This window comes from Hippichthys cyanospilos, chromosome 5, assembly GCF_059441005.1.
Source record: "Hippichthys cyanospilos isolate Australia breed blue-spotted pipefish chromosome 5, RoL_Hcya_1.0, whole genome shotgun sequence".
NCBI lineage: Eukaryota > Metazoa > Chordata > Actinopteri > Syngnathiformes > Syngnathidae > Hippichthys > Hippichthys cyanospilos.
In genome coordinates this window covers 6186943-6213116 of record NC_142373.1, presented here as the reverse complement: position 1 = coordinate 6213116, position 26174 = coordinate 6186943, and the positions used below count along the sequence as shown (strand labels likewise).

General features: G+C 39.3%; 2 long non-coding RNA genes and 1 pseudogene across 9 annotated transcripts in view; all 3 read left to right on the top strand.

The window, feature by feature from the left end:
* LOC148423260 (uncharacterized) overlaps positions 1 to 11349 on the top strand; it is a 28611-nt gene extending 17262 nt beyond the window's left edge. The window contains exons 3-8 of one of the 8 annotated variants that reach the window (XR_015865738.1): positions 316 to 574; positions 7277 to 7364; positions 7515 to 9439; positions 10079 to 10153; positions 10254 to 10746; positions 10879 to 11349. This is a non-coding gene — a long non-coding RNA (uncharacterized LOC148423260). Of the gene's footprint in view, positions 1 to 315; positions 575 to 5940; positions 9440 to 10078; positions 10154 to 10253; positions 10747 to 10878 lie in introns of those variants that run through there. The other 7 variants (XR_015865740.1, XR_015865737.1, XR_015865734.1 and 4 more) reach the window with 7 other exon arrangements.
* A 2174-nt stretch (positions 11350 to 13523) lies between these two features.
* On the top strand, positions 13524 to 14671 carry LOC148423259 (uncharacterized; annotated as a pseudogene).
* Positions 14672 to 16454: 1783 nt separating this feature from the next.
* Positions 16455 to 20914, top strand: LOC148423258 (uncharacterized). Its single transcript, XR_015865741.1, has 4 exons — positions 16455 to 16652; positions 17314 to 17393; positions 17476 to 17622; positions 20290 to 20914. It is a non-coding gene; the product is annotated as an uncharacterized LOC148423258 (long non-coding RNA).
* Positions 20915 to 26174: the final 5260 nt, after the last annotated feature.

Below are 26174 nucleotides of genomic sequence, written 5' to 3'. Positions count from 1 at the left end.
CTTCCAATGACGATGACTTTTATCTGAACCTTCATGATAGACTTCAGTGCTTGACTTCAGAGGTAAACTTTGCTCTTTTGATCGTGCGGTCACTGTGCATAGCCCTTTTTTGAGACCGTGAAGGCAGGTTTGGGTTTTTTGATCCCCACATGAGAGGACGTGATGGACTCCCTGTTCAAAATAAGGGCACAGCTGTTACAATGCTTTTTATGTGCTTGAATGACTTGATAGATACATTGATTAAGTCTTTCACAATGTCGTTTGGCAGTTGTGATTCTCCCTACGAAATGATTCCTATTAGTTTTGCATCTTTAGATGTGACTGCTGATGACCATGAGATGTTGCCATGTGCCGAGCGTCCTCACCTGTTGACGCAATTTGATGTTACTTCTGATGACCACAAGATGATGCCATGTGCAGAGTGCCCTCCCCCAATGACCCGATTTGAATGCATCAAGTGGAGCCGTTGCTGACACCATGACACATTCATGTTCGAAAGAGTCTGTGCCTCATGCTGCTAAACAACTCCACGGTTTGACGGATTACACCGATGATGTGCTTTGTCCAACAACAGGTAATCCCCTGCCAGACATATCAAAAATAAAGAAATCTAATAGGCGCAAATTCCAAAGACGCATGATGTCACAGGAAAAGATGAATGTTGACTCTGGAGACACACATACAAAACAGGAACAAAAGCGAAAAATTAAGAACTTCAAGCAAAAACTAAAGTACAGTCAAAATGAAGAGTTAAGACAACGTAAAAGACATTATATCAGAACTCGTTATCTACAAGACATAAGTTATCGTTTAGAAAAAAGTCCTATTTTACACAACGGTACATGACCGATCAGGACATGAGGATGAAAGCTCGTTTCCATGTTTCACATCGCTATAAATCAGTTGATTGTTTTAAGATGCGACAGCGCTGCTACATAAAAAAAAACGTTATCTATGCGATCTTGCATTTAAAGTGAGACAGCGCTCCTATGTGACTCATCGTTATCATCATGACCCTAAATTTCGAGCACAACAGCGTTCCTACGTGACTCATCGTTATCGTCATGACCTTGACTTTCAAGCAAAACAGCGTGCCTATGTGACTCATCGTTATCTTCATGATCTTGAGTTTCAAGCAAAACATCGCGCCTATGTGACTCATCGTTATCGTCATGATCTTGAGTTTGAAGCAAAACAGCTGCCTATGTGTCAAAACGATACCATTTTGATCCTAACTTTCAAGCAAGACAGCGCTCCTGGATCTCACAATGCTATTGTAATGATCCCAAATTTCGCGCCAAACATAAAGCAAATATGAAACAGTCAATGAAAAGAAAGTATATATTGCAGACTGAGGCAATGTGCACTGCAAATAAGATCATGCAAAAATACAAAGTTATAAGTCAACAGTTAAAAGTGAGAGTTGACAGTGAAATCGCAAAAGCTATTAATCTCTTTCAAAGGCAAATTAAAATTGGGCCCACATTTGCCTGCACTGTTTGCCACAGAGCCTTATTTGCTAACCAAGTGCGCCCTTTTTAGCGTCGCTCTTTTAAGAAAAACAAACATATTGTTGGAAGTTGCCTCACAGGAGCATTTGTTCATATTTGCAATCAAGAATGTGGGCCAACATGCAACGTACCACAGGAAAGAAAACAGGAGTGGATTTGTCACACTTGCTTTCGGCATCTCAAAAACAGCAAAATGCCTGCACTAGCGATTGCTAACAACCTCCAACTCGCTGACATTCCAAATGAGCTTTGTGGGCTGAACATAATGGAACGGCATCTCATCTCAAAAATGATTCTATTTGCCAAAATTATTCCGCTACCAAAAGGTCAGCAACGAGCCATTCGTGGAAATGTTGTGTGCGTTCCATCAGAAGTGCAAGAGACGGTCAATGTCTTGCCAAGACCCAGAAGCGAGTCCCAAGTGTTGCGAGTGAAACTGAAGCGTCGATTTTGCTACAAAGGTCATCAGGTATTTCAAACTGTCACTTGGCCGAACCTAATGCGTGCTCTGATTAAATTGAAGCAGGTCCATCAACAGTACAGCGACATAATCATTCGTGACGACCCTGACCTTTGTGACCCAACCCTCACCGATGATGAAGGTAGCTCTTCTGAAGATTAAATGAATATGAGTGACTTCGATGAGGAAGATCTGGTCCAGATAAACAAATTTGAGAGCGATGCCCTCCGCAACTCATATGTCTCCATATGAAACAAGCGTCCCGCAGTGTGGTATTTTTACAAACAAGTGACAATGCGCTGATAATGAGTTATCCTCTCTCACATCTTGAGGGTAAAACGCAGGAGTCTGTGGACCTGTGGATGACTGGTTTACCAGAAAAATATAAATGCAGACCTCAGACGGAAGAGTTTGAAGCAATGTGCATGGCCGATTTTGCATCTACTTGCAGAATTGTATATGGCAAGCAAGCGAAAGGCAAAAATGTTTTCGCCCTGTTGAACGACATGGGGTGTGTCCAGAAAACAGGAAAACACGCAGTCATCAAATACTGTAAATTCTCGCAGGAGAAAAATCCAGAGGAATTTTATTGTGCTATGCTCAAGCTGTACCTGCCTCATCGTGCTGACTGCAAGTTGAAATCTAGACACTATCCTACATACCGGTTGTTTCATGATCATGCCTTTGTACAGTTGCCGACTGCTGAGCATCCAGAAGCTGTTATGCAAATTGTTAACAGGAATAAAGAAAGGTATGAGAAGCACAGCAAAGAAGTGGACAGTGCCATCCGAGAGGTAGAGGAAGGTGGAATTGTCTTAAATGAATGGTGTCAATTAGCACCGGAAAGTGAACTACAACGACTAGAATGCATTGAAGAAATGAATGCAAGAGATGATCCTGGTGACACTGTTGAAAATGTTCCAGACTATAATGTCAGCTCTGAGGCAATGGAAATGTCGGTTGTGACAGAAGCCGCTCGCGTAGATCCCGCTGTATTGCGCAATATGTATCAGAACCTTAACCGGATGCACGCGTGTGCATTCTACATGGTCAGAGATTGGTGCATACGACGTGTGTGTGGCTTAAAACCACAGCAGTTCTTTTATTATGTCAATGGTGGTGCAGGAACTGGTAAGTCACATTTGATCAAATGTATTCATGCAGAAGCTTCAAAAATACTGCAAAGACTTCCACGACTTGCTGAGGAAGCAGACATATCCAAACAGCCGGTTATTCTTGCAGCCTTCACTGGCACTGCAGCCTTCAACATTTCTGGCTCAACTTTGCATCGTCTACTTAAACTACCAAGAAGCCTCAAACCACCATATCATGGCCTCGGCAACCAACTGGACGAAGTCAGAGCGGAGCTCTCGCTTGCTGAAATTCTCATTATCGATGAGATTTCCATGGTGTCCAAAAACCTCTTTGCGTATGTCGATGCCAGATTGAAGCAAATCAAAGGAATCAATTTGCCGTTTGGTGGAATGTCCGTTATTGCTGTTGGAGACTTCTATCAATTACCTCCTGTGAGACAGTCCAAACCTTTGTGTGTGTACGATCCTACCGGACTGGACCACTGGCGTGACAACTTCAAAATGATCACGCTGACTGAAATCATGAGGCAGAAGGATGATGTTCAATTTGCTGAACTGCTAAACCGGCTTCGGGTCAAAGAGAAGTCTGCTGAACTGTTAGAACTAGACAGAGCTTTGCTTGCTACAGCGTTCACCTCTCCAGAAAAATGCCCTAAGAATGTGCTGCATGTTTACGCCACCAATAAACAAGTAGATGAGCATAATTCCAAGATGTTGGATAAGCTGTGTGAGGAAATTGTAACTATTAATGCAGATGACTACAAAAAAGACCAAAGAACTGGTAGAATGGCGAGACAAGCCGCCCCTGTCAAAGGAACAAAGAGTGAGTTATCAGATTCCATCAAGGTAGCAATCGGTGCTCGAGTTATGGTCACGCGCAATATTGATGTTCAAGCAGGTTTGTGCAACGGGTCATTTGCCGTAGTCGTGAAATTTGTGCATTATCCCAACGAAGCGCGTGTTCAGAAACTTGGGATGGAACTTTGTGTGACAAAGATAAGCGTTGCTGATAAGATTGTTTACATTGATAGACAGGAGGAAAAAAACCTGGAGTGGTGCGTTTACAATTTCCCATTAAGCTTGCTTTCGGCTGCACGATCCACAAAGTACAAGGTATGACCACATCAGAAGCTGAAGTGTGTCTTTGAGCATGGCATGGCGTACGTTGCTCTGAGCAGAGTCACATCTTTCCGTGGCCTACATATCCTGTATATGGATGAGAGAAGGATTCATGCAAACCCACAAATAACCGACGCTCTTGGTGAAATGACGGATGCTTCTTTGGACCATGTGATGCCTCTATATCATGTCCTGCCCACTCTAGATCGAGTAAATAACCTGGTCATTGTCCATCATAACACAGAGGGGCTGTTTTGTCATGAGCAGGATATCAAACATCACCACGAACTACTTTTTGCTGATGTTTTGTGCTTCACAGAAACACATATGCAGGGGTCAGTTGCTGCCGGAATTGCTGTCTTGGAAGGCTACACGGTCTTTCACCGGAGTCGAAATGTTTCCTATTTAAACTGTCCTGACTTGGCAATAAAACAGGGTGGTGGTGTAGCTATATGTGTAAAACATCACATAGTGGCACAGGAAAAGAAATACAGTGGGCCCCCGGGTTACGAACTTAATCCGTTCAGCGGCTACGCTCGTATCTCGAATTGCTCGTATAGCGGGCAATCCAAACCCATGTTAATTCGTGAGTGCGTGCAACGCGCGCAGAAGCCTTAGGTAAAATCATCACGCTGTATACATAAATTAATATTAAGTGACATAATCTACTGTACAGTTGCATTAAATAACAAATACAAAGGATAAATGACTTTTACCTTTGGAAAGACGTGACTTGTGCTGAGATAAGCAGAGATGAGCAGAGATGAATGCTCTAAGTCAATACGGTAAATCAGATATGCTATTGGTCTTACAGTGTCAAAGTAACTTTTTCAGTCAGGGTTTTCTCTACTTCCTTCCATCCCAACCAGCTGTGCCATCAAGCTAGATAAAGGCGTTCGGCCAATAGCATATCGGCACTTCTGTGATTGACGTGTGACACCGGCCAATAGCATCTCCGTGAGTGAGACCGGGTGACCTTAATCGACCAATAGCATATTGGCGTCTCCTTGACTGACTGATAATTATTTGCACTTTTTTTTTAAACGGTTGGAATGTATTGACATCTTATTGATTAAAACACATTTAAATCTGTGACGATTTTTTGTCCTGCAATCGGCACACTTAATTTCATGTCAACTGTTTTTCCCGACGTGAATTGAGCACGGTGGAAGCGGAGAGGTGGTTGTGTGTGTTGCATTTACTAGGCAGCACACTTATGGCTTGTTCGAGCGTCAGTTCACCTTTGGTTACAACTCACAAAATTGCAACAATGACGCTGTCCCAATGCATATCGGGAGATCGCCGACTAACCTGACATGCAATCTTGTCAAGCAACCATTATATGGCGCTGTAACATCACCCGTAATAGGGTGCAGAGATTAACCTCTTGAGTTAATACGGCAACGCATATAGGCTATTGGTCTTACAGTGTTACAGTAACTCTTTCAGTCATGGTGCAAATCACGGAGATACTAAAACATCATCCTCTTATTTCTTCCTTTACCGCTGCTAGTAATTTTAGAAGCTATGTCTAACAGATAAAGTTTGCAAAGTCTTCAAAACATTCCGTTTTTCACTCATTTTGTCTACTTCCTTCCATCCTGTCCCATCAAGCTAGATAAAGGCGTTCGGCCAATAGCATATCGGCATTTCTGTGATTGACGTGTGACGCCGGCCAATAGCATCTCCGTGAGTGAGACCGGGTGACCTTAATCGACCAATAGCATATTGGCATCTCCTTGACTGACTGATAATTATTCGCACTTTTTTTTAAACGGTTGGAATGTATTGACAATTAATTAAAAAAAAAAACACACATTTAAACCAATGACAATTCTTTGTCCTGCAATCGGCACATTTAATTTCATGTCAGCTGTTTTTCCCTTTAGCTGTTGAAGGAATCTAGAAAAAGCTTCCTGCCTTAAACTAGTTCCTAGCGTGTTCGTTTTTGTTGAAAGATCGCCCATACCACAACATAGTGAAACAATCGATTTAATCCAGACCGAGTGGGAAAGTACACGAGGCCTCGGGCCAGTCCTGCCGCGGGTCCGAGCAGAAAAATGGCAACGTTTCACATTCAACATTCAGTTCTTATACCCTTCCGGGTCATCTAGTCCCACTGTGGATTGCAAGTGTGTGTGTATGTGCGTGCCCGTGCGTGCGTGCCTGTCGGTGTGTGTGTGTGTGTGCGTGCACGTGCGTGCGTGCCTGTCGGTGTGTGTGTGTGTGTGCGTGCACGTGCGTGCGTGCCTGTCGGTGTGTGTGTGTGTGTGCGTGCACGTGCGTGCGTGCCTGTCGGTGTGTGTGTGTGTGCGTGCACGTGCGTGCCTGTCGGTGTGTGTGTGTGCGTGCACGTGCGTGCGTGTCTGTCGGTGTGTGCGTGTGTGCGTGCGTGAGGGTCCGTTTGAGTGGGGATCAAAAGTCTTTGTCCTTTGAAGCGGGAGGAAGTCTGACTACCATAAACCCTGGCTGGTATCTTCTCTTGAAGATCACACCTGGCCTTTAGTTCCTGGTAGACTGTTGTCTCGGGGGATGCCCTTTGTTCTTGTTGGAGGTGCCGACTCGTCTTCACTCCCCCAGGGCCAGGATCGTATCTGCTTTATACTGACATTCCATTGTCTCAATCTTTATTAGAAAACACAGTTCAATGTACATACTATTTTATTGATAAATTGAATTTGAAAAATATGAATTTCCTTCAATGTACAAACACTACACTTAAATGGTAATATATTTAGACACCGTGAGTGAGACAGTCAGTGTGAGATTGTAAGACCAATAGCGTTCACGTTACCGCTATAAGTATCTATTAATGATTGTAGATGACGCAACTGCTGAATATATTGACGCAGTTAGGCGAGAACATTTCTACATACTCAATGGCTGGTTTGTCGGAATGCTCGCAAGACGAGAGGTTTGCTCGTAAGCGGAGGACAAAATTCTCCCTGATCCACGCTCGTAAGGCGGAATGTTCGCAAATCAGGATGCTCGTAAGCAGGGGGCTGACTGTACATCCATGGTGTAACTCATATTGAATTTGTTGTTGTGAAACTTGAAGATCCTATCAACATGTTGATTGCCCCTGTTTACAGGCCTCCAGGACAAAGTTTGCGGTCATTTCTGCCTAACCTGCAAAGTTTGTTGCACTCTCTTGAGGTGATGGACCAACATCAGATTCTGGTATGTGGAGATTTCAATGAAGATGCGCTGTCGCATTCTTACAAGCCCATTCTTGAACTGTTCATTTCAAAAGGTTACACACAACTCATCACTACTGGTACCACAGACAAAACCACATTGCTTGACCTAATATTTGTTTCTCGACCTCAGTGTGCCATTCATTCCGGTGTTCTTCAAACTTATTACAGCTATCACAATCCGGTCTTCTGTGTTATAAACACTGGAAGGTGAGTCTGAACTAAGTCATACATTTCAGTTGTTGGAAATGCCTCATGGAATTACCTGAAAATGTGCAGTCTTTCAGGGAGATGATATTAGGGCAATGTTGGGTAATTTGTACTGCACATGCTGATGCTGCTCCTATTTCTATGCTGCAACTGTTGGCGAGACGAATCTTTTGATTTTTAACTTTTGCTTTTATTTTGTTTTATGCATTTAACCTTTCAAAGTATCAGTTGAATCTGATCTGAATAAAAGAATTGTGCAGTAAGCAAATATAATTATACATTGAGATTTTTATGCGAGATAATCATGTCATAGGAGACAGATTTGAGGGAAAGCAAATGATATTTGGGTTGTTAAATAAAGGAATATTGTATAGAATTTTAAAAAGATGTTTGTCCTGTCAAATCAATGGAAAAGAGTGGTGGGATCATGTACTCTAACATTTTGTGTCAATTACCAGGGCAGAACAGAAAATAGACACGATAAACAGGTCTTGAAACATATATTATTGTACAGACAGCAAATGGTGTAATGTTACTCCACTCTACTTATAACAGGGAATTTCAGTTTTTAGCAAAAACATTATGAATTGACTTGCAAATTAGTGGTGTTGCAGGGAGATGATATTATGGCAGTGATGAGTGAGTTTGACATGTTGCTGCTGTGCCTATTTCTTTGCTGTCTTGGTTTGTGAGACAAATCTTTTTAATGTGACAAAATTGGGTCTAGGTCGAAGATTGCTCATTTTGAAAAACACTGTTGTCTTGTGGAAACATTGCATCTCCAAAGCACTTACTTCCAGTACACCCTAAAAGTACAATTGTCAACTTGAATCACTAAAGATTTATCCACAACCTGTCCAAAAAAAAAAAAAAAAAGCTATGATGCGACAGATCATGACTGAAAGAGAATGGTAGTCTAGTATTTGTTAGTAGTTGCATGAAACAATCAACTAGCACTGAATCTATGATTTACTTGTGTGCAACCATTCAATCAAATAAACTAATGAGTTTATTTTTCTTTCAGTGAAAAATATAGAATGGTCTGAAAAAGCAAATTTGGCAACAAAAAAAAAAGTTGGGGGGGGGGATTGTCCTCAATTGTCAAACATAGATAGTCAACATTTAAATTATAAATAAATAAATAATACAAATGAGTGCAAAAGGTTTGATTGACATGAAAGTGACATTTGAGTGGGTGGAGGGGAGATAGAAAGGTCAACTTGATTTTTTTTTCTTTTTATCTTTCTTTTCAGCATTTATTATGTACTTACCGAAGTATCACTTGAATCAGATCTGAATAATAAAATGCCACAGTCAGTAGGTATATCGATTGAGAATTTAATCTAATATAAACATGTCTTAGGAGAGATTTGTCAAATGGGAAAGAGCATACATTTTGTAATGGGATGGTATAAAATCTGAAGTGAAGGTGGATTAGCATGTGTAAAAGTTGGTAAGTGAACGTAGAGCTTTGCAGGAAGTGAGAGACAGAGAGAGGGAAGCATTAATGAAAAGAATTTTGAAAGTTGGTGGAGGGTCAATTCAAAGAGAAGAGTGGTGGAATAATTACTATTTTGTTAACTTGTCAATTATGTACCAATCATCATGAGGTGACAACAGAAAACAGATGATGTAAGTAGGTCAATATGAAATAACTAATAATGTGAAGGCAGTAATCCACTACTTTTAACAAGGGCTGCTGTTCTGGAGAAATTGTCCATCTCATAATGGAGAACAAAGTGCAGTTTTTGTCCACTGGTGGTGGTAAACATACGCCATGGAACACGGACTTTGAAACCGGGGTGGCACCCTAAGAAGGTCCCGTCATTTTTGCCTCGCTGTGACAAGGTAAGTAGGCCAAAATAATAATCACGATTATTCATCATGATCACACATGTCTATGTATTGAACCCCCCCCTTTTTTTTTTAATACAAGCAGCAGAAAAACAAGTCTTTGAAGCTTGAAACTTACAGAAAAGTACAATAAATACAGTAAATAATCAAAATTTTCAGGTATGACATGGCAAAAAACTTGGAGCCTACTTAGAACCAATCACGTTTACTTTTACGCAAATTTTAATTAACGGTCAAAATGTCATTTTCCATCGTTTCAGAATGGATTTATACAATTTTTTTTTATCAAATTTTTACCATTTTTTTCATATTGTGTCTCAATTGACAGCAAGCATTGTATATATTAGGAATCAGGTGAGAAACTCGCCATTTCACACTGGTACATAATGTATTAGGGTGAGTAAAGCAAAGGCTTTTGTTATGCAAACATGTGAAACATTCTGCTTAATTGTTGCAACCAATATGTGCTTGCAATTAAAATTTCATTAATTGTGCAGCCCGAGCATGACACACAATGTCATGCCATTTTATAACCTCAAATTGCTCCAAATGCTGTATCATCAGTAGATAGATGATTAGTTTCTTAAACAAGCGCTTTATAATTGAATGTCTTTTTATATTTACATACCCCAGGGTGGCAGCCAAGCAGTAGGTCCCGTTATTCTTGTGGAACAGTGAAGTGAACCCCAACACCCTCTATAATTCCATGTATGCAAGTATTTATCAGCTGTTTGTTCCAACCACCACCTTGTTCTATTTCATTCGTTTTATTAATTGTAAACCTGTCTTTTTCACATGTTGGCTGTAGCTGCAGTAATTCTGTTTGGCCAGAGAAAACCAGATGGAAGCTCAGCAACCAAATCTGGATGCTACTTGTTCCCGCTTGCCCGATGAAGAGCTTGATGACATTTACTGTATAAAGATACCATGACATGTTCTCTTCAGGATCAAGTCTGTTTTCTGTTCTTTTCAAGCCACTTGAATGGTGTTTTGCTTCCATTTTAACAGATTTTTTTGTTTGTTAAAGTGCCATTTGTATTTGAAGCAAAACGCTTGTGACAGACTGCCTGACTTCAAAAGCAGGGTGGCAGCCAACCACAACTTCTCTTCACTCTTGTATAAATGGTCATGAACTTTGTCAGTTAAAATTACCAAAACTTTGCTTACTTTTTTTTTGTGTGTAGATCTACATTGTCCATATGTTGCACGTGGCTCCGCATGTTCCATTGGACCAAAGAGCAGCAGGGAGCTCGCCGCCGTGGGACAATATTTCAAGGTCGTTCTCCTTGGCTTCAAATCATGTATGTCTTCTGTTCTCTTCAGAGCATTTTCCAACCATTGAAAGTAATCAACAAATTCCCTCATCTGAACTGGACTGTTTTTCTAAACCAACTAAACATTTGATTTTACTCCCTATTCTTTACATTTAACAGGTTCTATTTTTCTGGAGAAACAGCAGTTCATCCTAGCATGCTGTGCAGACTTGCGCTATGTGACTGCAGAGGTTTCAAGGTGGACCACCTTCACTGAGTTGCTTCTGATGGACCCACCGGGCCAGATTGTGGAGGAGGTTCTTACCTGATAATGTCTTTTGTTATCACGATATCTTCGCAATGGACACTTACTGCTTACAATATGTGTTCTCTTGGCACTCTGCATCTATTCCACCCTGTTGAGCCTAGAAGGGGGCTGCTCCCAGTTGTGGTCCCTTCTGAAGGTTTCTTTTTTTCCCCAGCTGGGGTTTTTGAGTTTTTCCTTCCTCTTCTGGGAGCTTTAGACTGCATACATATTTGCTTATCTGTAATATTGTGTTATGATGCTCTCTAATTTCTCGTCACCTCTGAAGCCCTTTCAGATTACAGTAATTCAGGGCTAAATGAATAAACTTGGCTACTGCCCATGGATACTTGGTGGGAAATTAATGTGTTTGTATCAGAAACATATTTCTCGACATGAATTTTCCACATGACATATTAGAGCTTTGAATAAGAGGAAAAAAAACTTTTTTTTTTTCTCTCCTGCTCATTTTGGAGGTAATTGCAGTTATAGTGAAAGAAATAAACATTCCATGTTTTTCCAAATTTTGTAACTGCTTTTAAAGTAATAATACCTAAGTTATTTATGATTTTTTTTTTTCTTTCAACCACTTAAATTGTCCAGTAGCATCAGTTCTATCCATTCATATGTAGGTGTAATCCATTGTTTTTACCAGGATAAAAAAAATATGTGAATTTGAAAAAAAAAGGGTTGCATCATAAACATACAGTATATAGTTCTCTATTTTAATATTCCTTATAACAGAGTTTTAATAAGAAAATAACTCAAACTTTAACATGTACATATTTGGGGGTTAATCGCAGGCATAGTGAAAAACATTCCATGTTTTCTTAATTTTATGTTCTGTAAATTGCTGTGTCGATTTTGACCGCGCATTCTTCGATACGACTTTGTTGCGCTTAATTCAATGATCACTAGATGTCCTCAAAACTGTCATTGAGGCCCCAAGCACTGAACCAACTTTTTTGAAGCAATGAACCAACGCTAGTGAATAGATAGCATTAACTGACGTCACAATATCGTGACTTGGTGCCATATTGTGGGGCAAGCTTGTACTTGTTTACATGGTCAGTTATTTAAAATGTCAGACTCATCTACCTCTAACGTTACTTTTTTTTTTTTTTTTTAAAGAGAACGTATGCGGAAGGTTTAGATTAACAGTCCCTGGAGCGATACAAGTCAAAATTTGGAAATAGAGAATCAAGCTGTATGAAGTGGAGGAAAACTTTTCAACTGACTGAAGACTAGCCGAATATCACGTATCTTGACATTGTCAATTATTTATTGAACACATAAGTGCATACTGATTAAAAGATAAGAAGGCTTAAAAACACTGGAGTTCTACAACTACTTCGTGTGTGGGTGGGTTAAAGATGTCCAACATCTCTCCGTCAAGGATCGAATACCCATCATTGCTAAGGTAAGCCTGACAGGTTATAACCCGCCTCTGTACACTTAAAAGTAAAGTTGTAGATCTACTGGCAGTAGTTATTATAAGATATTGCATTTGTATGGTGAAGCATGAGACCATGACGTGGATGAGCGAACTTGCAAATTCTTCCATTATTACTAATTACATACATGACCCTATTTAAACTAAACATTCTATTCCAAATAGATAAATGAAATATTGTGTTAAAAGTTTACAAGTACAGTGAATGTTGTACAGTGTGAAGTCAGCCTATCACTCCCATGGATTGAGTGAGTAAATGATACAATTATTTAAATTAGGTTTAGGGTTGCATTTTAAAACATACATGTGTACACATGTGTGTACATATGTACATATGCAGAACCTGTTTTCTCAAGCTTGATATTTATTTTTCTCAATCTTCGAATGGCCCTCCTTCAGAGGAACGAGCAAGGTGAGTGAAGTCCGAGGTAACTTAAGTCTTTTAAAAGTCATGTGCACACTTCATTATTAGTTGATGGGAACATGGTGTCAAAATTGTAGCAAAAGTATTCACGAATGCGTAACGAAAGTCACAAACGTGCAACGAGAACCACAAATGTGCAACGAGAACCTCAAATGCGTGACTGAACTTTCGAAAAAAAAAAAATACATGTACACATCTTCTATTCAATGGTACTGTGTAGTGTAATCTTTAGGGTTCATACATTCAGCAACCAGTTGCTGAATGCAAATGCTGTTTCGTGTGATTATGAATGAGTGTTACATGTGATCGAAGGGACACAAGCTGAAATGCATTCTTTTTCAGATGTAGGGTTGTGACTCCTGCAGTCTGGAAACATAAAATATGTCAACAATCGACCCACATCTGGAATTGGGAGCCAGTTAATCCCAGAACCAGTTGAACTGTAACACCAGCACCATGTTGGATTTTGCAAATACACAACAGCGTAACTTTACATTCAAATAATAAGGTAATTATAGTCCAACTGACGTTTTTGTCCCCCGAAAAACAACTAGTAATTTATATATTTCTGCTTCCGTAAACATTTTTTCAGCTTTTACGTTTTATTTTATGTTACCTTTCAATCTAAACACTTTCAGTGCACCATGGGGAAGTAGTGTTGGGTTGTGTACTGCAAGACGGCAAGATTTGATCAATAGGGTGGTGGTACAGGAGCAGGCGGCCAATGGGGACCCCGATCGCCCTCCTTAATATGAGTTGCCCTGGGATGACGAGCTGTGGGCCAGGTTGCTCAAGAATATAATGAAGGAGAGGAAGGACGACCCAATTGCTGAAAGGTACTTCTTCTTGCACTCCAAAGACAGTGACTTTACAGCTACGCCCACAGTGCACGGAGGAAGGCAGAGGAAGCGGCTGATCAAGGACGCCGTGCCAGAAGGTTTCGCCAAAGCACTGCCTACCCACCCTGCATGCGGCAGGCGCCTCACGCCTCCAAGAGGTCCATGGCCTCATCGACAGCCAGGAAATAGGTACAGGTGGCAGAAAAAGCAAAGATGGAGAGCGAGTTCATGGACAGTGACAAATTCACCTCCCTTAAGGACCTCAGAAAGATCAAGACAGATAACCGAGAAACTACAGGCAAGATTTGAGTGCAACTAGCTGACTATAAAAGAAACTTTGGCCCTGAAAATACATTTTAATGCCAGCAAACAAGCTTTTAATTTGATTTCCATTTCAGAATCTCCCTGGATACGGACACCTTCAAGCAGAACAGGCAGTTTCTCACCCTGTTCATGTATGAGCCATGCTTGGAGGGCTGCCTGCCGTGGCCAACGTGCTGACGATTGGAGAGACTGGGAGCTTCCTCACGGCCAAAGGCAGTGTCAAGATCGCTAACAGCAAGCTGTGGCACATCTTGCACGGCCACAGGGATGTCTTCACAAGGGTGCGCCAGGTAACCAGGGCTCTGGGCTTCCTCAACAACTACAGCGTTGAGGAAACAGACAACGTGACGATGGTGGTGGAGGGGGTCAAGGACATTGACATTGAGACCCTAGCAGCTGAGCAGCGCTTCTGCTCATCTTGGTGAAGGCTCAAATCCTCCTCAGTCAGAAAAATAAGTGCCAAAAACGGTACAACAGTGTCTTTTTGATCACGTCTGCATCTCTATAGGGCTGGTCCTAAGATGTACAGGCATTGTACATTTATAACTTTTTTGCTGTTTATAACTTAGGTCAAAATTGCACAAAAAATGGTAGATATTTCGATCCAAAACATATATGTTAAATATAGCTATTGCTCCTGAAAATATAGATTATCTCCGCATTTTGTCATTTGTCAATCTATCATAAAATCTGAGGAATTTATAGCATTTTAAGTTTTCCTATACCGATGTGAAAAAAAAATATTAATCAGGCATTTATTCGGGAACGACTGAATTTTTTGTTGCCGCTGCTCATGGAGACTCATATTTGCCTAAGGTAGGTGCCTGTTTTGGTTTTAGGTCGCTAGCTGCTTTGGTTTTGAAAATAATTAAATTTTAAGTTTCTGAAAATTGGCCCTGTTTCCCATCAACTAATAGTGAAGTCCGTGGTTCATGCTAAGTTAGTTCACGCTATTCCTTGTGTCAAGACAAACATTTAAATATGATATGATTAAGGTGCAAGTCACAGACTTTTGTGAACTGGACTGAGACACTTTTAATTCTTTAAAGAGTTAAATGTATCATGTTAATGAATTCTCACAATAATTATATAACAGCTGTAGTAAATATGTAAATCAAGTGTAATATGGAATGTAAATGTGTGTATAATTGTTAGTAAAATTCCAAGTCAAAGTTCAAAGACACAGTTTGGCATCTAATGCAGCAAAGCATCTCAAACAGACTGGCAAAGGAGAATAATTGTAGACAGCTTCCTTCCATATAAATGACATCCCAAATTATACTCTCGTTGGCTAATATTCACCTTAATAAATCTATTCCAATTTCAGCTGTGTCATTAAATTTAGCCACATTATTGTACAGTATTTGTCTTGTACTAAAATAGTCTTAAAATAATCTTTTTGTTGCCTATATGAGCTGCTGCCAGGAAATAACCACTCACAACATATTCCTGTCATCATGAAATTGAGAACATGCAGAGATGTTTGCAACTGGCAGTGGACGGGAATGCATCTTTTTCCCCTCCTATTCTCAGTTTGATTAAAACCAAGTCATCTCTGCTTGGACGATGGATGTTGGAGACTTTTATTCTGTAAGCCTCGCAAGGAAGTATCAATCGAATGTCCTTAACGCATCTTCACTCACAATGCACGTGATTGGCAGGTGGAAGCTTCTGGTAGCGCACACATTTGCCACATGCTGCATTAAGCTAGCTCGGCTACTGACTATTGCTTTTTGACGCTCATCACTGACACCTTGTGGCACTTACAAATAATGGCGCTCAACTTCATCTATTGACTCATTTTGCATTTTAATATTACGATGTCATTAATATTTAATCTATTATGTTTTAATTGTACATGGTACACTTTTAACTTCATCTAATTTTAAAACGAATAGCTGCCTTTAAAATATAGTCTAAGATAATGTCATAAACGTAATATTAATATCAAATATATTTATTATAGTATTAAACTAACGTTTGAAAAAGAAGACTCCCTTGCTGCTTAAATCAGTGTTTTGTTGTCATCCGCTAAACTGGAAGCTGTGCTTCACCTCATGATTAAATTTCACATGCATATCCTAGCTTCTGTAGGACTTTATACAGTTTTGTCAAATCGTTTTGAACATTTAGAATATATCACATTTAAAAAAAACATGTCCATAATAGTATTTGCTTTTCTTTTTCAGAATGGCAGCAACTATACTCTGTGCAAAAGTGGTCGCAGAACTTGAGACAGTTAAAGCAAGAAGATGGTCATTACTTCCAGATGACACTGTGGAGATGCATGGACAATACATAAACAAAACAGTTGCCCTCTGTGATGGGTTTGACACATTTAAAATGGTGCTGTTCCCTGAACTTGCATCCCAAGTCACAGAGGGCAACAGTTTTGTTTTTGTAAATTATGGTGTGGACGGTAAAAACAAAAAATCACTCCTCAGCAGAAGGGCCACGCGAATCTATATCGGGGCTCAGATTCACGTCTCTCTGGAAATGGAGACTGAAGCTAGAGATCTCATTCTTCCACAATCTCTGCCGTCGACCATAGCTGACGTCAGACTGCAGCTGCCTGAGGGCTTGGTCACATTGGATGGCCAAATAATAAATGTAAGTTTCTTGAATCCCAAACATGTACACACTCGCATACATCCATGTACATACGCTCACCACAGGTCTCCAGCCAGAATTTTTTTTATTTCGTACGTGGAGCAAAGTACCCACTAACCAGAAATTTTAGGAGTGAAACTGACATCTAAACTGACTTGTGAAGTAAATATTCACATATCCAATTGCACACGCTTGTGCACGCACACACACAGACACACATACACTCACTTTCACATAGCGCTCCCAAAAATGACATGGGAGGAAAAAATACATTTAACTAACAATAACATTTGTGTTCCAACACAATAGTTGCATTTTCTTGCAATATTGTCATTGCTGATGTTGAATGATTTTTCTACCATCACAGCTGAATAAATCATGTAACTTAGTCATTTTCTATTTACAAAATGATTGATTTAATTGGATGGGACTTTTTTTCATTCAGTAATTGACCAGGAAGGACATTATTATATATGATTTTTTATGATTACTACTTTGCGGGTTAGTAAAGATTCAAAGAAATGTTATTGTCACATGAATTGTACTATACCTCACAGTGAAATTCTTCTTCTGTTCGCTCAGCTTCCATGCTCTCTTTATTCTATGTTGACACATTCCGTACACACACACAGAATTATAATTATGACTTATGTTTTTTCAGTCTGCCTTAGATGCGTGCAATTCGGATGGTACGCAAAGGTGCCGATGCTGTGCCATTGCGCATCATTTCCATTGGAAAAAGTATGTACCTTGTTTATGATCTTCCTGTTATTGCACTTCACAAATGCATAGTGAGCAAATGTGCATCTTTAAACTGTTGCAGGATGAAGACGCGGTAAAAGTGGCGATTTGGAGGGAGGCCAACCTAGAAAAACTGAGGAAGGGCACAATATATCGATTTACACACCTGAGTGCCCTTTTAAATGAATATGGCCTCACCCTCAACACAACCCAACTGACAGAAATTAAGGTGAGTAAATAAATGGTTCATTGTCAGTGGTACTCAGAAGGCTGTTGCCGATTTGTGGTCCCTGTCTTCAAGATATATGCGCAGTATTAAATCATCTACAAAGGCCGTAATTCCGATAATTTGAATTTAAGGCATTAAAACGTTAAAAGTTCCCCTTAACGCTCATATTAGGTCACTAATAGGATTTTGAAAGATCTTAAAAATATACTGATGTTACTTTAATATTAAATGTGTGACTTTTTTTCCTCCTGTGTCAACTTTGGGGGCTCTGTGTGAAAGGGTGTGTGTGTGTGTGTGTGTGTGTGTGTGTGTCTGTCTGTCTCGCGTGTCATTTTTTACATTTTTGGGGACGTTAGAACTGAAGTTTAAAGCAGAATTCAATTAGGCCCACTGTGATGCCTGCTTGGAATTTGTTGAACACTATCAGCTGCTGCTGCACTTGTGGAGTAGTGTGTTTAGAGCAGTGGTTCTTAACATTTTGGAGGCACCGAATAGTTATATCGTGGACCGGGGGGGGGGGGGGGGGGGGGGGGGGGGGGCGGGGGGGGGGGGCGGGGGGGGGTGCTATCCCAATCTCTCAGTGGCCGATTCCGTGCTGACAAGGAGGTCTCACTCTTCTGCTTATCCAGCGCTTTCAAAGTGGACCGGTAGGGAGTCTCATACATATTACACATCTCACACATATACAGCCCTCTCTAAGCGGTCACCGAACCCTACATGTTTCATATGCTCCTACAACGAATCTGCAGTGGCCGTGACCGTGCTGACAATTATTATTGTGGTGACAATGCTGCGCTATTGTTAGCTTAGCTCAGTAGGACCGGGAGGAAATCTCAGAGCAGGATGCTTTCAATGACTGTGCCCACTAACTGAAGACTAGACTGAGGAGCGGACCTCTGCGGCGGAGGCAGAAAAAAAAAATCTGCGGCGTAGGCTCCACCGAACACCTGAGACCATCTCACCGAACCCCTCGGGTTCGATCAAACCCAGGTTAAGAACCACTGGTTTAGAGCTTTAGTTAGCACAGCATCAGGGTAAATATACTTTAAAAAATGGCATTACTTGCACACACAGATAAAAAGAGGATTGAAGTTATTCATCACAAGCTTCTATCAATTAAAAAATATTCAATTGGTGTTACATATCCAATATTTAGACTTTGAGTAAGTTAAAAGTATTTAATTGGTGTAAAGCCTTATTGAATATCAGTTCCAGCCAATATTCTGGCTGAGATAAATTCAGAAATATTTCATAGGTACAAGATCAGTTGAATGTTTTTCAATTGATCGAAGTGTGGGTATTGTCCGTGAATGATAACTTTGATATTTTTAATTTAAGCTCCTGTATTAAGTTTTTCAGTATCCATCCACCCTCATGTTATTTATCCAGACAGATTTGTTTATTTATATATATATATATATATATATATATATATATATATATATATATATATATATATATATATATATATATATATATATATATACAGTGATCCCTCGCCATATCGCAATTTTCACGGCTTTGCTGCTTCACGGATTTTTTACAGTGTGGATTTTTTTTTTACAGTGCATTGTGTTCTGAAACCTGATTGGCTCAGTGGCTTTATTGTTAGCTAGAAATAAAATATTGACGCTGTTCTGTATTGGTTTTTCACATGTCAATTTATTACAAACGGCAAGAGCGCTCAGTTTTTCAACTTTTCTCAAACAAGAACGATTTCCTTCTCTTTAATCCATAATAAAAGAAGCCTCTCCATTTTGTTGATGACGGAGGTTCGTCCCCTGGCAAGGAAAGTCTTGCCCTTAGAAGACTGCCGAGCGGTTATGGCCATACTCACGAGCAAGGTTAACTATGCGTGTGCCTCCTTCATATTTTTTGATTATCTCCTGCTTGGTTTCTATTGTCATCATCCTCTTACTTCTTCCTTTACCGCCACTTGCAATTTTAGAAGCCATGTCTAACAGATAAAGTTTGCAAAGTCTTCACAACACACCGACCAGCTGTGCCATCAAGCTAGATGAAGGCGTTCGGCCAATAGCATATCGGCATTTCTGTGATTGACGTGACGCCGGCCAATAGCATATCGGCATCTCCGTGACTGAGACCGTGACTCTGACCTTAATCGACCAATAGCATATCGGCATCTCCGTGACTGAGATCGTGACAGTGACCTTATAAGACCAATAGCATATCGGCGTTTCTGTGACATGTGAGAATAGTTATTTTTGTTGACGCAGCAAAGCGAAAAAAATAGTGCAGACACACTGCTGGCATGTTGGACTGTTCATAAGACGAAAGGTTTGTGCGTAAGATGGGGACAAAAAAAAGTCGCGGTCCACGTTCGTAAGATGAAAAGTTTGTAAAACAGGGAGTATGTAAACCGGGGGCTCACTGTATATATATTTACATGTAGAAAGCGTCGTTGTCATTTGTTTTAAGATTTATATATTATTATTATTAATATTATTATTACAACATACCCAACTATCGTTTTATTTTACATTGCCCGATCTTGTGACTTCAGTCTCTCATCAGTAATTGATTCCTGTATTGTTTCATAAAAGAAGATTCTCTTTTGTGTTAAAAATTCAAAGATTGTTAATCTGATGACATATACTTTGGTTGTTTTATATTTATCAAACTTGATTTCATCATTCCACTCAACAGGTTTGTGAGTCAACACTAAAGGTCACAATTATCGGGATGGACCTGAGTGACGACCCAGTGGAAGTGGTCCTGCCTTCGGGGAAGACCCTAGAAATTCCCAAACACATCTGGGAATCAACATTTGAAGAGCCGCCAGAAATCCCCTCCAATGGTTTAAATTTAAGTTTTGTTTATGGTACAGTGGGGACCATCACACAGGTGACGAGGGAGTGATTTGTTTCTTTTTTTATATGTTTGGTTAAAAAGAAAAAATATACACAAGTGGAAAGGAGGTGATATGTGTTGTTGATTTGTTTGTTTAAAAAGTTATTTATGCAGGTGACAAGGTGACACATAACTAGTTCATTGTTGATGACTGTTTGCTGAAAAAAATGTTTTCTATGTAAATGTTCTGTATTAGCATTTTTTCCTAGAAATTCTCAAACACATCTGGGAATCTACATTTGAAGAGCCGCCAGAAATCCCCTCCAATGGCTTAAATTTAAGTTTTGTTTATGGTACAGTGGGGACCATCACACAGGTGACGAGGGAGTGATTTGTTTCTTTTTTATATGTTTGGTTAAAAAGAAAAATAATACACAAGTGGAAAGGGGGTGATATTTGTTGTTGATTTGTTTGTTTAAAAAGTTATTTACGCAGGTGACAAGGTGACACATAACTAGTTCATTGTTGTTGACTGCTGAAAAAAATGTTTTCTAAATAAATGTACTGTATTAGCATTTTTTTCTGAATAAGTTTCTAATTCTTTTTTCTCAATCTCGATATTGCCTCTCACCATACGAGCGAAAATGCAAGATGGCTACTGGTGTCTTCCTATTTTTACTTCAGGTCTTTACTCCAAAGTGATTTTGCATGAAAATGCCTATCGTGAATAACTTATTTTCTTGACTGTAAAAGACGTCAAAGTGGCAATAATCTGTTTGGGAGTACAAGGTCGGGCAATTGTCTGGTATTGAAATTTTGACATGAGACTGCCTAGTGCAGTTTGCTGGTACAAGGGCATTTCTTTATGAACTCATCAATTATACGTATGATTTTATATCCCAATATCAGTGATGGGAAGAAACGAACTACATGTACTTCGTTACTGTACTTAAGTTCAATTATTCCAATATTTTCCCATAATTCCATATTTTTCCACATTCAATAATTCATAATTCATTTTCAATGGGAGGGCTTCCCATTCATTCCTAATGGGACATTTAACATTTCACATTTTGATATTTCCCATTTTGTATTCATAACATTTAACTCATTCACCTTATTCCCATCATTCATAAACTTTCATATTTTCTCCATTATTCCATTTTTTTCATCTTTAACAATTCATGTTTCATTCCCAATGGCAGATTTTACTATTACTATTACTACTATTTGAAGCTTCCCCATTCCACATTGTAATCATTCAGCTAATATATTTTACATTGCCACCATTACACATGAAGCACATTCCAGTACAGTGGGCCCCCGTGTTACGAACTTAATCCGTTTAGCGGCTATGCTCGTAACTCGAACTGCGAACTGCTCGTATGGCGGGCTATCCAAACCTATGATAATTCGTGAATGCGTGCAACGCGTGAAGAAACCTTAGTAAAAACATCACGACTTTGTGCACATATTTAAAGTGAGTAACATAACCTACTGAACAGTTAAATTGAACAACATATACAAAGGATAAATGACATTTATCTTTGGAGCGACGTAACTTGTGCTTAGTGGTGGCGGAGGGGAGCAGAGACCAACCCACAAAGTGCATACATTTACGGTGATATGCTATTGGTCTTAAAATGTCACAGTCACTCTTTCAGTCACGGTGTCAGTTTTTTTTTTAAAATTATCTCCTGCTTCGTTTCTATTGTCATCATCCTCTTACTTCTTCCTTTACCGCTACTAGCAATTTTAGAAGCTGTCAAACAGATAAAGTTTGCAAAGTCTTCACAACATTCCTTCCTTCCGTTTCACTCATTTTCTCTCCTTCTTTCCATCCCGACCAGCTGTGCCATCAAGCTAGATAAAGGCATTCGGCCAATAGCATATCGGCATTTCTGTGATTGACGTGACGCCGGCCAATAGCATCTCCGTGAGTGAGACCGGGTGACCTTAATCGACCAATAGCATATTGGCATCCATCCAATATGGGGTTAGTCACTCTCAGTCACGTGACTGACACCGTGACTGAGACAGTGATTGTGACGTTGTAAGAGCAATAGCGTTCACGTTAATGTCACAAGCATCAACCACTAACTTTGATGACACAGTCAAGTGAAATTACATTTGATTACACAACGGCAGGCATGTCGGATTGTTTGAAAAATCTCCGCGGTCCACGCTAAGTCGAAGTGTTCTTAACCGGGACCGACTGTAATTCCTAACTAAATTAATAATTTTACCCATAATTCCTCATTCCCGTTTTCGTCCCCAAATCTTTGTAACCTTCTATCTTGGCCATTCCTGCTTTGATTCCCACCTTTCCAACGTTAATCGATTCCCCCAATTCCGGCCATTCCATAGGTCAATCCATTTTCCTCTTCCCAGAATTCAAAATTTACCCACAATTCCACTTTTTGAGTTTTTGCCTTCTATCTTTGCCATTCTTCATTCAATTCCAACTGTTCCAACTTTGATCAATTCTCCCACTTCCCGCCATTCCATGGTGGCATCCATTTTCCTTTTCCCAGAATTCAAAAGTTACCCACAATTTCACTTTTTCAGCTTTTCCTTTCTATCTTATCCATTCCTCATCCGATTCTGACCGTTCCAACTTTAATCGATTCCCCCAATGCCCGCATTCCAATTTTACCCACAATTCAAAAAATTACCCACAATTCCACATTTTCAGTTTTTCCCTTTTACCTTTGTCATTCTTCATCCGATTCCAACCGTTTCAACTTTAATCGATTCCCCCAATTCCCGCCATGCCATGGTGTCACCCATTTTCCTCTTCCCACAATTCAGAAATTACCCACAAATCCACTTTTTCACATTTCCCTTCTATCTTATCCATTCTTCATCCGATTCCGACCATTCCACCTTTAACTGATTCCCCCAATTCCTGCCATTCCATGGTGGTATCCATTTTCCTCTTCCCAGAATTCAAAATTTACCCACAATTCCACTATTTCAGTTTTTCCCCTTGTACCTTGGCCATTCAACATCTTTGACTTCAGAGGTTACACCTTCACACGCAATTTCTTCAGAAATTGCAAATATTCTAGTTGTGTGAAGGTGGAACCTTCACACATATGTTATTGTGCTCGGCCATTTTCTTTATTGTGTGAAGGTGGAACCTTCACACATGTTATTCTACCGCTTTATTGTGTGAAGGTGGAACCTTCACATATGTTATTCTACCGCTTTATTATTATTATTATTATTATTATTATTATTATTGTGTGAAGGTGGAACCTTCACACATATGTTATTCTACCGCTTTATTATTATTGTGTGAAGGTGGAACCTTCACACATGTTATTGTGCTCAGCCATTTTCTTAATTATTATTATTGTGTGAAGGTGAAACCTTCACACTTATGTTTTTCTCCACCTTTATTATTATTATTGTGTGAAGGTGAAACCTTCACACATATGTTATTCCTTGACTTTATTATTGTGTGAAGGTGAAACCTTCACACATATGTTATTCCTTGACTTTATTATTGTGTGAAGGTGAAACCTTAGGTTCGTTTTAACTCTTTCCCAGTTCATTCATTTCATACCGTTCAAACTTCATATCATTCCACATATTCATGTTTAGTGCGGGTCTATTTTTCAAGTTTCAACTTTTCATCGTTTTCCTACAATTTAAGTGTTTGTACCGTAAAAATGGCCAAATGTTAAGTGAATGGGGTGGTCTTCGTACTTTATTTTTAAACTTTAACGGTTTCTGCGTTTCCCGTGTCCCCGTGGCTCATGCGTATTGTGTTCGTGCGTATTGTGAACTTCATGTTCATGGGTTCAATCCCAGGTTGCGTCTTTTTGCACATTCAGTTTTTTTTTTTCAGTTAATTCCTTATTTTCTTTTGGTTTCAACTCCTTCCCAGTTCATCCAATTCATGCCGTTCAAACTCCATATCATTCCACATATTCACGTGAAGTGCTTTTGTATTTTTCAAGGTTCAACTATTCATCGTTTTCCTACAATTCACGATTTTTATACTATTCATATTTAAAGTATTTAGCCTTTTCAAACTGTTCTTACTTTCATTTCATCTTACTTTTCATTCCACAGTTCAACTTTTTTCAGTTTTTTAACTTTGTATTATTCGTAGTTCTTCACAGACACTCGTTCAAACATACTTCATTCTCTTTATTTACAGCTTTCACAGTGTGGGTTGACATCGCCCCCCCGTGGCCCAGTGGTAGAGTTGTCATCTTCAACATGTCCGTGCCCCGGTTCGGGCAAATCGCGTTTCACGTTTCCAGTTGTTTTTTCTCTTCTGCTTTTACTTCGGATCATCCACACGTTTTATAATTCAAACATTCGTTTTTTTTTTTTCAGTTTTCAACACTGTGTTATTCATATTTTTTCACACATTCACATCATTCCACAGTTCAACTTTTTTCAATTTTTCAACTTTGTATTATTCATATTACTTTACATTAACATTATTCCACAGTTCAACTTTCAGCTACAATTCAAGTTTTTGTACTGTAAAAATGGCCTAATGTTAAGTGAATGGTGTGTTCAAAAACATACAGAATACAAGCCCTCGAGGACTAGAGTTTGACACCTATAGTTTAGTTACACAAAGTACTTCATTTCTCATGATGCCATCAGGCGGCCATCTTAGACCACCGAAGACTCCAACTCCCATCTGCCCTCATGGGCGGCCAGCTTGGATATTTTATTAGACGTCTCATTACCTCTCACTACTGCTTCCACCTCGTACAGCATCTGGCTTGGTTAACTCAGCTTGATTCATACGTTCAGTTTTTTTTCAGTTTTTCAACTCTGTATTATTCATATTTAAAGCAGTAAAAAAACTGAAAAACTTTGAATAGGGATCATTTTTAAACTGATAATGATCTAATCATTTGAATGAGGTGCATTGTGGATTGATGTGAAACAGTGAAGAAATGTGAATAATACAAAGTTGAATAACTTTGTATTTTCTCTTCTGCTTTTACTTCGGATCATCCACACTTTTTTATGATTCAAACATTCGTTTTTTTTCAGTTTCTCAGTTTTTCAACTTTGTAGGATTCATAATTTTTCACAGATTCACATCATTCTACAGTTCAACTTTTTTCAGTTTTTCATTCATTTTCAAATTCCACAGTTCAACTTTTTTTTAGTTTTTCAACTTTGTATTCATATTTCTTCACAGATTCACACCATTCAATCGTTCCACATCATTCCACTTTTCAACTCCCAAACCTTCAACGGTTTCACCTTCACACGCAATTTCTTCAGAAATTGCACATTTTCTAGTTATTGTGTGAAGGTGAAACCTTCACACATATGTTATTCCTTGACTTTATTATTGTGTGAAGGTGAAACCTTCACACATATGTTATTCCTTGACTTTATTATTATTATTATTGTGTGAAGGTGAAACCTTCACACTTATGTTTTTCTCCACCTTTATTATTATTATTATTATTTTTATTATTCCGACCGTTTTTTAGGTTCGTTTTAACTCTTTCCCAGTTCATCCATTTCATTCCGTTCAAACTTCACACAATTATTGTGTGAAGGTGAAACCTTCACACTTATGTTTTTCTCCACCTTTATTATTATTATTATTATTTTTATTATTCCGACCGTTTTTTAGGTTCGTTTTAACTCTTTCCCAGTTCATCCATTTCATTCCGTTCAAACTTCATATCATTCCACATATTCATAATTAGTGCGGGTCTATTTTTCAAGTTTCAACTTTTCATCGT